This window comes from Neodiprion virginianus, chromosome 1 (genome assembly GCF_021901495.1).
Source record: "Neodiprion virginianus isolate iyNeoVirg1 chromosome 1, iyNeoVirg1.1, whole genome shotgun sequence".
Taxonomy (NCBI): Eukaryota; Metazoa; Arthropoda; class Insecta; order Hymenoptera; family Diprionidae; genus Neodiprion; species Neodiprion virginianus.
The window spans coordinates 33792374-33804045 of record NC_060877.1 but is presented as its reverse complement, the minus strand read 5'-3'; the positions used below and the strand labels follow the sequence as shown (position 1 = coordinate 33804045).

At 40.9% G+C, this 11672-nt stretch overlaps 1 long non-coding RNA gene across 2 annotated transcripts in view; it reads right to left on the bottom strand.

Moving 5' to 3' along the window:
* Positions 1–2309: 2309 nt before the first annotated feature.
* Positions 2310–11672, bottom strand: part of LOC124308314 (uncharacterized) — a 28215-nt gene continuing 18852 nt past the window's right edge. Inside the window, exons 3-4 of one of the 2 annotated variants that reach the window (XR_006908964.1) lie at positions 11257–11434; positions 2310–3218 (exon numbers count right to left, since the gene is read on the bottom strand). This is a non-coding gene — a long non-coding RNA (uncharacterized LOC124308314). Of the gene's footprint in view, positions 3219–10832; positions 11093–11256; positions 11435–11672 lie in introns of those variants that run through there. The other variant, XR_006908963.1, reaches the window with a different exon arrangement.

The window sequence follows — 11672 nt, the reverse complement described above, 5'->3', positions numbered from 1 at the left end:
CGATGAAAATTCTTTGTTCTAAAGTTATAACAATTAACTTAATTGCCACCTCGTTTGCCTGCGTATCGGAAAACTGTGGTATTTCACACGTATATTTGTACAATTCGTTGGACGAATAATATTTAATAATAAGCGGACATAAAACTCAGAACGAAAACATCGATTATCAAATTCTTCTACGTTGTATGGAGTAGGTCATCGCAACTGTACATTTTAGCTTTTCCATTGCTAGGTAACAGTAACGGAGCTAACGAAGATTGTTGGAAGGCAACATTTTTTTCGTACAGTAGGTAGTGCGATTTTTTCAAAGGCTTAGAATTGTCCATCATTTATTTATTTCATTTTTTTTTAAACGTATCACGTATCGTGCTTTGCGAAAATGGGGAAATTCACCCCTTGACCAAAACGCCAACTTCGTTAGGAACGTGGTTGTTCCTCTTTGTCCCAGCAAATTTTCCAATACTTTCCATTTGTCCGTATTTCCACGTCATTCGTGACCACCCCACAGCCGCCATACGTGTACCCAACAAAATCTGGATAAAAACTTATACCTACGTTATAAATTTCTCGTCTTGAAATTCACGCTGATTGGATCCTTTTCAAAAATTCTAAATTGCTAGGTGATATTTCGAACGGCGGGTGAAGAGGGGTTAGGTATTTAAAAAAATTTCAATGCAAGAAACGTTTCGCTGTTGTTGGCGAGCTGATACAATGAACATCCAGCAGTCCAGGGCCACACCTTAAAGCGCGGCGCTGAAATTTGGTATGCGAATTTCAGGGTCTATAGGTGTATTTGCATTCTGTGTAACAACCAACGAGAGTATTTGACACGAATAAAAGAAGAAAAGATAAAAAAAAATAAATAAAGAAGGAGAAAAAAAAGTTGCACCATACACAGTCGCCTTGATTTTAATATTTGGAACAAAGTTTTATCCGGGATATGTGAGCCGCCAGAGGTTAGCGGGAATAGATAGAACCACCACCGTTCATAGAATGGGTTCGGCGATAAGTGAGCTGTTATACCATGCATATTATATTATATATAAACATATGTAGGTGTACGTATATTCGAAGATGTATAATAATAATACGGCGTCGTGTACAAAACCTCGTGTACAGTTACGCGACGGCAACGAGCAATCAGTCGCTTCTCGAGTCCAAGAAAAGGGTTGGTTATCTTTCAGTGTCGACAAAAGTTTGTGGGAAGTGATGACGTCGGTCCTTGCTTTACAAGACTCGAGTCTGGCTCGTGTCAATGCTCTCAAAAGTTACTGTTTGAATACACCGTAAAATTGGCAAACAGTCGAGTACAACATCACCTGGTGAAAACGGTGTCTCAGAATTATTCCACGAACAGGTGAAACGTATGCATAACTATGTATATATATATATATATATATGTATATAAATACATAGGCGTATAATACGATACGTGTACAGCTTTGGAATGAAACACCTGCAGTTATAACGAGTTACATCGGGTTTTGTTTCATATGAAAGTATAATGCAAATTTGAAAACGAATTTTTTGCGTTAGTGCACCTACAAAAACGTGCGAACTGCGCGTTCGCACATAATATCGTGTATTTACACGTAGAAATTTTTTAATTTCTTCTTTTTCCCCCTTTTTTATTTTTTGAGGAAGAAAAAAAGTATAATGGTCCGGCAGCTACGCAAGCGACGTGTCCTTCCTTCGTTTCTATTTTTCGAAACTAGCATCACCGTTTGGCAAGCAAGGTGGATATTATATGTATATTATATATTCGCATGGTCGTAACATTGCACCTGTGTGTACGGGCAAGGCGGACCTTTCGCATGATGAAACACGTGGTTGCAGGCAGCGAACGATTTTCGAACAAAATGAAATGATAAAACAAATTGAAAAACAAGAAAAGAAAATTAAATAAAGAAAATCGTATTTAAATATAACGAACGGTGGGATAAAAATTGTGAAGAAAAAAAAAAAAAAATTCTCTCCATATACCGCCCATGCAGATGCGTATGGTGGATCAATACCTGTATATAATACATGAAAAGGTATGATGGGCACATTTGTATGTATAAACAATACACGTAGGCACACGAGCATATTATAGGTATACATTTATCCGCGTGTATCGTGTAAAAGGGAGGCAGAGAATAAATAATGATGATAAAATAATAACAATGAGAATACCAATAAATAATAATAGTAATAATAATAATAACAATAATAATAATAATATGAAAAAAAAATAATAATAAAAACAACAATAACCAGGATGAAAGCAAATTCGCTGGTAAAGGATTATTGATTATGATTACGCTGATGTGTGTAAGGTAGACCGTTATTTGATGAAAATTCAGAGGAGGGAAAATTAATGTTTGAAATATATTAAAAATGAAACAATAAACAACGTATACGTGTACCGTGAAAAGAAAAAAAACTGAGGCGATATCGACAACCTGCAAAAACCTAATTCAATCTTTAACTGAAACGACTGATTATCGTGGAGATTATTTAACAGTAATAGCGACATCTCTTCAATGTTACTTATGTATAACAATTTTTCAGCGAATTAGTATATTTTTCACCCCCCCGTCCTTTTCTGCGTGTTATTCAAACATCTCATTACCATTTACCTGTTACAGAATTCAATTCTAAGGGTTGCTAGAAACCTTACAGAAAATGAAACATCACATTTTCTTGACCTGCTTCGAAAACGGAGTCACCAACAATACTGCGCCTTCTCGGTAAAATGCAGGACCGAAGAATAGTTCTAGGAACGGTCTAGGAACGAAAAACGTAGAAAGGACGTATAGCAGGTAGCTGACGGGGAAAGGTCCCCATGCCCAGACTTCCTTTGAAGAGAGACCTGCAGCGCAGGTCAGACGATCGTCTGGCCCAGCCGAGGGGTAGCGGCGCGACACGCATTCCCAGTCTCCGGTTGAGGGATCCCGGGTTTTCTCGTCTCGTTCTCCCGCATCCCGGGCTCGGTTGGACCGCGAGGTACGATGAGATCCGAAGTCTGGAGCGAGTGTGTCCGTAAGCGACCTTCGCCGTGGGATCGGGGAGTGACCGCCACAGGGACTTTTCTGGGGTCAGCTTAGCGGGGCGTAGTCGGCGGATATCTCGTCCTCTGCTTCAGCGGCAGCGATTCAGCTTCCGAGGCCGGTAGCCGAGAATTCTTTCGTCCTTCGTCTGGGGCGGCTTATGAAAACAGGAGTGCGGTCTGCAGTCTGTCGAACAGGTTAACGTTCACCTCGGATTCTTGTATAATGTAACATTGTTATAAATTCATCGAACGAGGTCGGGTTTATGGTTGAGATAGGTCAGGTCGGGGATATTCGAACCATGACGTTAATTTTTCATTCCCACTCCGCTGCCTCTCCTCTTCCTTCTTATAGCTGCGGGCAGCAGGTGGACAAAAGGCAAAAGACAAAGCGTTGTGAAGTGAGGAATTAGGATTAACGTTGTAAGCTGCGCGTAAAACTCTGGGTCTGTCGAATCGGGAGTGGCCGCGATCTTTTCCTTATACCTCGTGTAGTATCGAATGACGAATAGGGGGGAGGAGAAAAGCAGCGAGACAGAGAAAGAAAGAAAGAGAGAGAGAGAGAGAGAGAGAGAGATATTTATGCCGATAACAGTATTAGACAATGTAGCCACGTAGCGTCACAATAAAAATTATGAGGCTGAAGTTAGTAACTTTAACGTAACGATACACCAAGCGAAAAAATAATTATTGTGCAATTTTAGGATGTCTTTCAACCCGTTGGCTTTTCAGAATCAGTGTTATATTTTGTTTATAACGGTTCACCAAATTTCGGAAAGTCACATAGACGCGATTTAGCGATGTTTCCAAAACATGCGTCGTTACACTAACGTTACTAACTACATCCTCATTAAAAATTACTCTGCGATTAAAAAAATAAATAAATAAATAAAAAGAAGGTGGGAGGGAGGGAGGGCGAAAGGAGGGAATACTGAAAAATTCTCGTCTCGAAAAGGAGGATGTTCAGGGGGGTGGCGGGGTGGAAGGAATCAGCCCCGACAGGGAGCGCCATTGAAGGGGGTACATAAGTGAAAGGGTATAATGAAAGGTTATTCAGCCTTGAGATGAAAAAGACGAGGAGGCGGTCATTCCCCTGCGTAAGGTGAAGAAAACTTGGCCGCGGTCGGACCCTCGGCCCGACTCCACAGACCGTCCAGGTCCAGGTCCAGGTCCACTGACCGGAGCCAAGGCGACGTCGGCCGTCGGAGTCGAGTCGGCGGGGGCTGACCAGTCCCAACGCGGTGGTTATGCAGAGGTTCTCGACGTGCGTTTCCATCCTTCTCGAGACGGACGACGGGCTCTACTACCTTTTCGAAAAATATGTGTGTCGGTAGGCCGAGAAGGCCGGTGACGGGATGGAAAGGGAGGAAAAAAAATTGAATTGAAAAAAAAAGGAAAGAAAAAATTATTACCGGATCCCGCGTGCGTTCTGCGTCGCCGGTCGCCGACGACTAACTCGTAACCACCGCAACGGCGGACAGGCTCGACCGCGATTATGATCGTGGTACGATTTTGTGGTCTCACCGAAGATTATCTCAGGCGATCTTACGCGACGTCGAATTTTCACAGCGATATAAAAATTGCCAGCGGCAACGATTCGTTCCTGTTCGCCAAATCATAATGATAGGATTCCAGTATGTTTTTTTTTTTTTCTTGTCCTTTCCATCCCTGTTTTTGCGACTATAGGCGGTATATTCACGTCCGCGTACATGGGTATACTACAGGTAGCAAGGTTGAACCAGCTGGTGGAAAATTTTTAAACAATAGACGTGGGTAGAGCTGTGTATATTATAAAGTATTGCGCTGTGTCACCTTGTCAAATGCCAAATGCGAGACCCTGGCGAAGGTCGTCTTGGTGCCCGATGTAAGAGGCGCGAATCGCGTGTTCGCGAAACTCGTCGTCATTTTCTAATAATACAAATCGATTTCCCTCGAAGAGTAGTATTCTCCAGAGCATCGCCAACTCGGAAAACACAACGCTCCGATCGTTCGTGAATCGGTGATAACGCGGCAACCGTCGTCGCTATCATCGGTGGATCACGGGTGGAACATGCCTGTTCTTATCGTTCTGCCACGGAGTCGCACATTCGCCAACGAACTGCACCGTCCAGTCTAGGCAACGACGATCCATTAACAGCAACAGCAACAACAGCAGCACGCGAGTTACCGATGAATAATGAATGGACAAGAAAGTGCAGTATTGCGCAATGGTCCCGGTGCGTTACAGTGTGTGTGCATGGTGGGCATGCAGACGTATACATACATGTGTGTAAACGTATACATATATATATATACACATATGTGCGGTGGAGAACAGTGGGCGCCAAGTCGAACCTGCGCTATGATCGAGCACCACCACCGTCAAGTATACAAGGCGCAACAAAACTTGACACAATGGTGCTCTCACACGGCGAGTCCAGCTTTTGGATATGATCTTATGAGGGATGCGAAGCCGCCTCGCAGCACGCTCAGATGACTCGTAATAAAGCTGTGCATTGTGTACGACGTGGGTACGTGGGATGTAGTTTAGTTGTCGTGGTGACCCTGCACTCAGTAAATAAATTCATACATGGAGCATTCCGTGCCAACTACGACGCCGATTTTGCGTGAACTTTAAAATAGCGATTCGGGGATCGAAAAAGTAATTACTAAATTTTTTTTTTTTTTATCACGAGTTAAAAAGTTGTCTTATTTTCGCACTAGTTTATATCCAAACATCCGTCAGTCGTGCGAAAAAATCGTTGATAAAAAAGTTTTATTTCTTACCGATTATTTTGACGACTTCGTGCGTTATTATTGTTACTACTTTTTTTTTCTGGCACAAACCATCTAAAACCGCAATAGAAAATACGAAACTTCTGCGACCTTACCGAAGACGGTGAGGGTTGGCGGCAGGTCGAGTTGGCATGGAATACTTCATACATGTATATGATACGCGAATCTGCCGCGTGTGATGATGTGGCAGTGGATTTTTAGCCCTCTTGCATATCAATGGCGCCGCGATGGCTGCGTTATTTTTACCGCATCCACGACAAGTTCTCGCATACTCGCGCTCTCTGCTTCCATCGTAATGATCAAAGTATTCTCAAGATTGAATTAAACCCTTTTCAAGGTGAATAATTGCACCTGCTCGGTGCGTTTGACGAAGTCAGATTAGAGGCAGGAGATATCAACGAACGATGGTACTTGAAATTTTTCTGCTCTCATAAATATTACTTGCTCAATAACTTTATTCACAATTCTATTCAAACGCAGTCAAGATATCGTTTGGGTTGTTGGTTATTTCGATTATCGTACACAATTGCACACAATTGCACAAAAACAATTTAAGCTCAACGCGTCAATTATCAAGCATGACGAATTAAATTGTTGCGACATTGTTAATTTTATCGAAAATTATAGATCGTTATACAAAGTTATTATCTTGCCGAACTTCAAAGGCCTTCGATGAACACATTACGATATCCACTTTTACTTTTAGCTGCGGGTAATGAAAGATCAGAGTCTCCGACTTTTACCTGATTATACTTCAAACGACTGACTATCTGCCGTAATGAAACTGTGTGATGAAAAAATTCCCCTTAGAGAGTTATAACTGAACAAAAATTCCTTGAAAATTTCTTCACCCTTCTATAAAGATGTCCAATAAATATGTAATTCTCTGAAAGCTCGAGGCTTGCGGCTACCCACTGTTTTCACTTCTTTCAGTTTTATGTATCTTGAATTCAAAGTAGGTACACCGATGAATTGGATGGTAAGTGAATTTCCCAATTTATTATCATCACTGATTTTATTCGCACATAAACCTGTGAAATGCCAATTATGTTCATATACAATACGATCCATTCGTCATCTTTACTAAATCGAAATTTTCAGTTTCAATTCCAGCTACATATCATTATATATAATTTACGTACGATATTATGAATGCGCAATTCTTACCTCTGTTTTAGTACGGTTGAATTTAACGAAAGCTCGTAAATTATTTGCGGATAGTAATTTGAACTTTTTTTTTTTTGTTTTCAAGCGAATTTCTTCACAAAGCTCGTGAGTCTAATTTCAAAATGCAGCTTATAGCACCAAAGAATCAAGGCCAAAAAGTAACCGGCAGCCGGTTTACCTTGGTCTCCGCCGCAAGTGAACACAGGTATAATAAGCCTAACGGAAGTGCAGGTAAATGCCTAATTGCGTTCGTACTTTTGTCCGATAATAAAAGTCATGATGAGAATTGTTGGGCGAATTGACGTCGGTCATTCTTGGATCCCGGAATACCTAAGTGTTTGCTTTTAGTATAACGGTTCTGCCCGCAGAAATGGCTCAAAGTGATTAACTAATTACATACGAAATAGCCGCTCATCATACGGAATAATCTGATTGTCAAACTAAGCCGTTATAAGCACACCTTGGAGTAGAAGACACGAACAAAAGAAATATTTACCCTTGAATGAAAAAAAAAAAAAAAAAAAATAAACTCAGAATATCGATGCTTTGTTTAAAATCTCTTGAAAATGGTTAAAAAATTTATTAGATCTCAGAAATAGAAATGATTATTTAAGTAGTCGGTTTAATGTTACAATTTGTTGATCATAATCAATATCTGTTCACGATCCTCAAATTAAAAACTTGACGATGGCAAGGCGATAGAAGAAAAAAAAAGTGTTTCAATGAATTTTTATAATTACAATATTCTTGTGATCAACATCAGTCGTCACAGAATGAAGTCCAACCAATTTACCAGACGTTCAACAATATACAACGAAAATAAAACGAAGCAGCATCGATAATTCTAACAAAACAAGCTTTTGTTTAAAATTTCATTATTTCCTGTTTTTGCATGTTTGATGAGATCTTCGTAGTTTACGAATGTACTATATAAACATTCAACAAATACTCAATGTACAACCACGCCGCAATAAATTTTCAAAAAATCATCAATTTTCTTCGAATCAACCTCCTCAATTGCGATTACAACGACCGAAAGAGATGCAGACGGTGAAAAAAAGAGTCTGATGGTAGTGGTAATTTTAGGATTTGATACACAGCTGAGCCGCACATGGCCGGCTCTCTGAAACGCGTCAGATACAGCCTGCGATGGAGATAGGCGGTCTCCCTCCTCCCCCTTCCCGCCCTGCTGTATATCCTGCACGCACACCAACATTCTCCATCTCTCGCCGCCCTGCATCCTATATGCGCGCGTTCATTACGTTTTCGTTTGTGTGCGTCCGAATGCGCGTATACGTATATAACGAGAGTACTCCTCGACGTGTAGGCTTGAGATACGTACGTGCATTTCAGCAGCGGTGCAGACGCGCGTTGCGCCGCATGGCAGGGGGTGTAGGACCCCCGGGGCGATGCCCCCAGCTTCGCTCTCCCCCCTCCCTTTGAAAAACCCCGGGGGAGAGTATTAATAATTTAATACCACGGGCAGCTTTAATTCTTTAAAGTACGAAGCACCGCGCGCTCGTTTTACTATATATATATATATATCCATATGCATATACACTACACCTACACCAATCGTTTCAGCAAGGGACTTTCTCTGTGTGCGAAAACAGGGCGCCTCCCCCCCGTCCACCCGCCCCTTCATCAACTACGGGTCGGAGCCATTGCCAAATCCAGATTTCATTATATATCCGCACGATCGGACCGAAGGGGGTTTCAGCTTGAGTTGTATTCTCGACTAATTTGGCACATTGGTATATATATATATTGGTATATATATATACAATATATATGTTATTGGTAATATATTATTGGTAATAAGTATATCTTTCAGGGCATCAATAAACAGCTAGGAATTCAAAATTTTCATTCCTTGAAAATTCTCCAAGTTTTTTGGAGCCTGTACGGAATATTTTTACAAGTTAAGAAAATCGTTATTATGTAAATTCACTAACTGAAGAACAGTGTAAGACATAGATCGCGTCATTGGTAGAAAGAATTGCAATTGTCACGAGAGATATTCGAACCGTTCGGACCAGGTAAATGAATCGACAAATGTGCATACGTACGATGTTGGAAAAAAAATTTACAGCGTACCGAAGAGCAAGACCGAAACTCAAGTCAATAATACAGATGTCTGTAAAAAATGGAGAGAAAAATCTGGGTATTTTTAGAAATGACACTGCGTATTTTATGGAGAATTAAAATTCCCTGTAAATTCCTCGAGTTCCCTGGACGTCCTGACGCTCACCGGAGATTCGAAGCGTTCTGTGTACTTCGGCTTTTTGCTGCTTGTATTTAGGACTGTTGTAAACTTTTCACTTTCAAAATTTTCTGACTCATGGTTTTGCGGCTTCTAGAAACCGCTGGTGGTGTTGTCCAAATTCACAAAGGATCACGGGGCACGAAATATTCTACAATTAATCGGGGGTGTTGTGAAAAAAATTGGAATACATTTTCATTAACAAGATGTTTTTGCCCATCTACGAAACTGCAGATAATGGAAATATTCTAAAAATAATTCCGCTATTTTTCTTTACTTTTAATTGTCTTAAATTATCAACGTTGAATATGAATAAATTTGAACAGCCGTGACTGAATATTTAGTAATAATTATCCCTGAATTTCAAAAGAGTATAAAGATTTCGCGATAATTTTTTAGATATTTTCCAGACATTACAAGGATTCCATAATAATTCCACAAAACTCTGAAGACCCTTCACAATAAATAGTTCTAATATACTACTCTCTAGGATTGGTCAATACTTTTTTCTCTCAATTTAAACATTTTTTTCATCACTCAACGCAGAACGTGACAGAGGCATTGCCGACAGGTCGTCAAACCAGGTCGATAAGTTTCGACCAAAGCACGGTCATGTCAATCCACCGTTCCGAAAGACATTCGTCGTGTTCGGAACGCATGGCGCCACCTAGGGGTGGACCTCGGAGTCGTTTTGAATTCGGCGGTGCTCGGTCGGTAATACAGAACTAGGTCAAAAACCCGGAACAGATAGGGAACCGTCGACTCCGCGAGCATGTGGAAGGCGATCGAGCTCGGCTGGCGGCTGACTGTAACTGCAAGACCACCTACTCGCAAAATGCGTTCACGTTGCACTTACGTAATGTAGTTTGAATTTTACAAGAGGCTTGTGCAAATTTTTCCGCACGACGTTGCTGCACGCACCTCGGTTCGGCTGTATAATTAATAATAGAATACAATAGCAACGGTTAATTTTGCGGGGCATAAAAAGGTGCCTTGCAACGTTTCATCTTGCTTTTCATTTTATTTATTTATTTATTTATTTTTTGCTACTGCATTTCTTTTAAATGAGAAAACGATAACTACATAACCGAAGTGCGCAAAAATACAAAAATACCCCTGCATCATATGCATACTTCTGGTGAGTCAAACATTGCGGATAAATGCATCGACACCGCTTGTGAATTATGGGGATGCGACCTAACTAAACATTGAGAGGATCCTAGGGTGCCGATTTATTACGTGGCGTTATTTGATTGGTAGAACAAATCCATCCCCCGTATAAGTGGACAATAATGTAACAAACCCCAGAGATTGTGCGAATCTAGTATGAGTGAAAGAAAAATTTTTAATTTTCTGAAAAACTTGGAGAACTTTGATACGTGGGTAAAACGATTTTGGTTATTCGGTGCTCATTGAGGAGCGTTCAAAAAATGGTTTCTCAGCGGCTCGTTTCAACGAATGGATCGATATACCAGACGGATATTATGTAGTGGAAATATGAACTCGCCGAATTGAAATAAAACTGACACACTGCATAAAGGAGTGCAAATCCTTATCACTAATTTTCATCAAAATACCATCCAAGGCTGTGACAAATTTCTCGACACAAAATCTTCTTGGTTTTATTTTTAATTAATACGCTAAATTGCGAAATGAACAATAAAACAAAACGTTGCATTTTGTCACTACCACCGCTTTGCGCTTCAAGGAAATATTTTACTTGACCAGTAACACCCGACAACAGACGCATTTTTCTGTTTCCTCTGACGTCGGAACAAATTCTGAAAGCCAATAACAGAGCGTCCAGACGTTTCCAGGATACTGTGGCTTCCCCCGGTCGTTTACGTACAGTAATCCTGTAGTAATAGACGGCGTTGTTCAATAAACCGCGAACGTATTTAATATACACGCAGTATTATTATTCTCGTGGCATATTGTCGTGAATTTTTGTCACGTTTTTCAAGACACCTAACAACGACGCCAACTGTTCATATAGAAATGAAGTGTGTTTTACGTATACCTTCCAAGCGTTCGATTACCACGAGTCGTTATACCTGACGATAATGAGTTCGAACGAGGTGAGTCCGAGCTCCAATAAACAGCAGCACCGCCGTTTCGTTCACCGCCGAGTTTTGTGAAAGGTAATCACACACTCATCCAAATTCCAAGTTATCGCCAGTGCGGTGTTTCGAACTTACCTGTAACAATGGAAAACCGTAATTAGTAAGTGCATGTTCAGCATAAAAGTAGTAAGAGCGAGGGGCAGTCGAGATAGGCAGCAACGGGGACATTTATCGAATTGCGGATGAACCGAACGACTGCGCATCAGGGTTAAACCTGCACGTGATATTGTTGGCAGGTATGAATTGGAATCGAATTCGACGATCCATTAACCCGGGTGATATGCCCCCACTGTAACTAGGTAACGTTGAAACC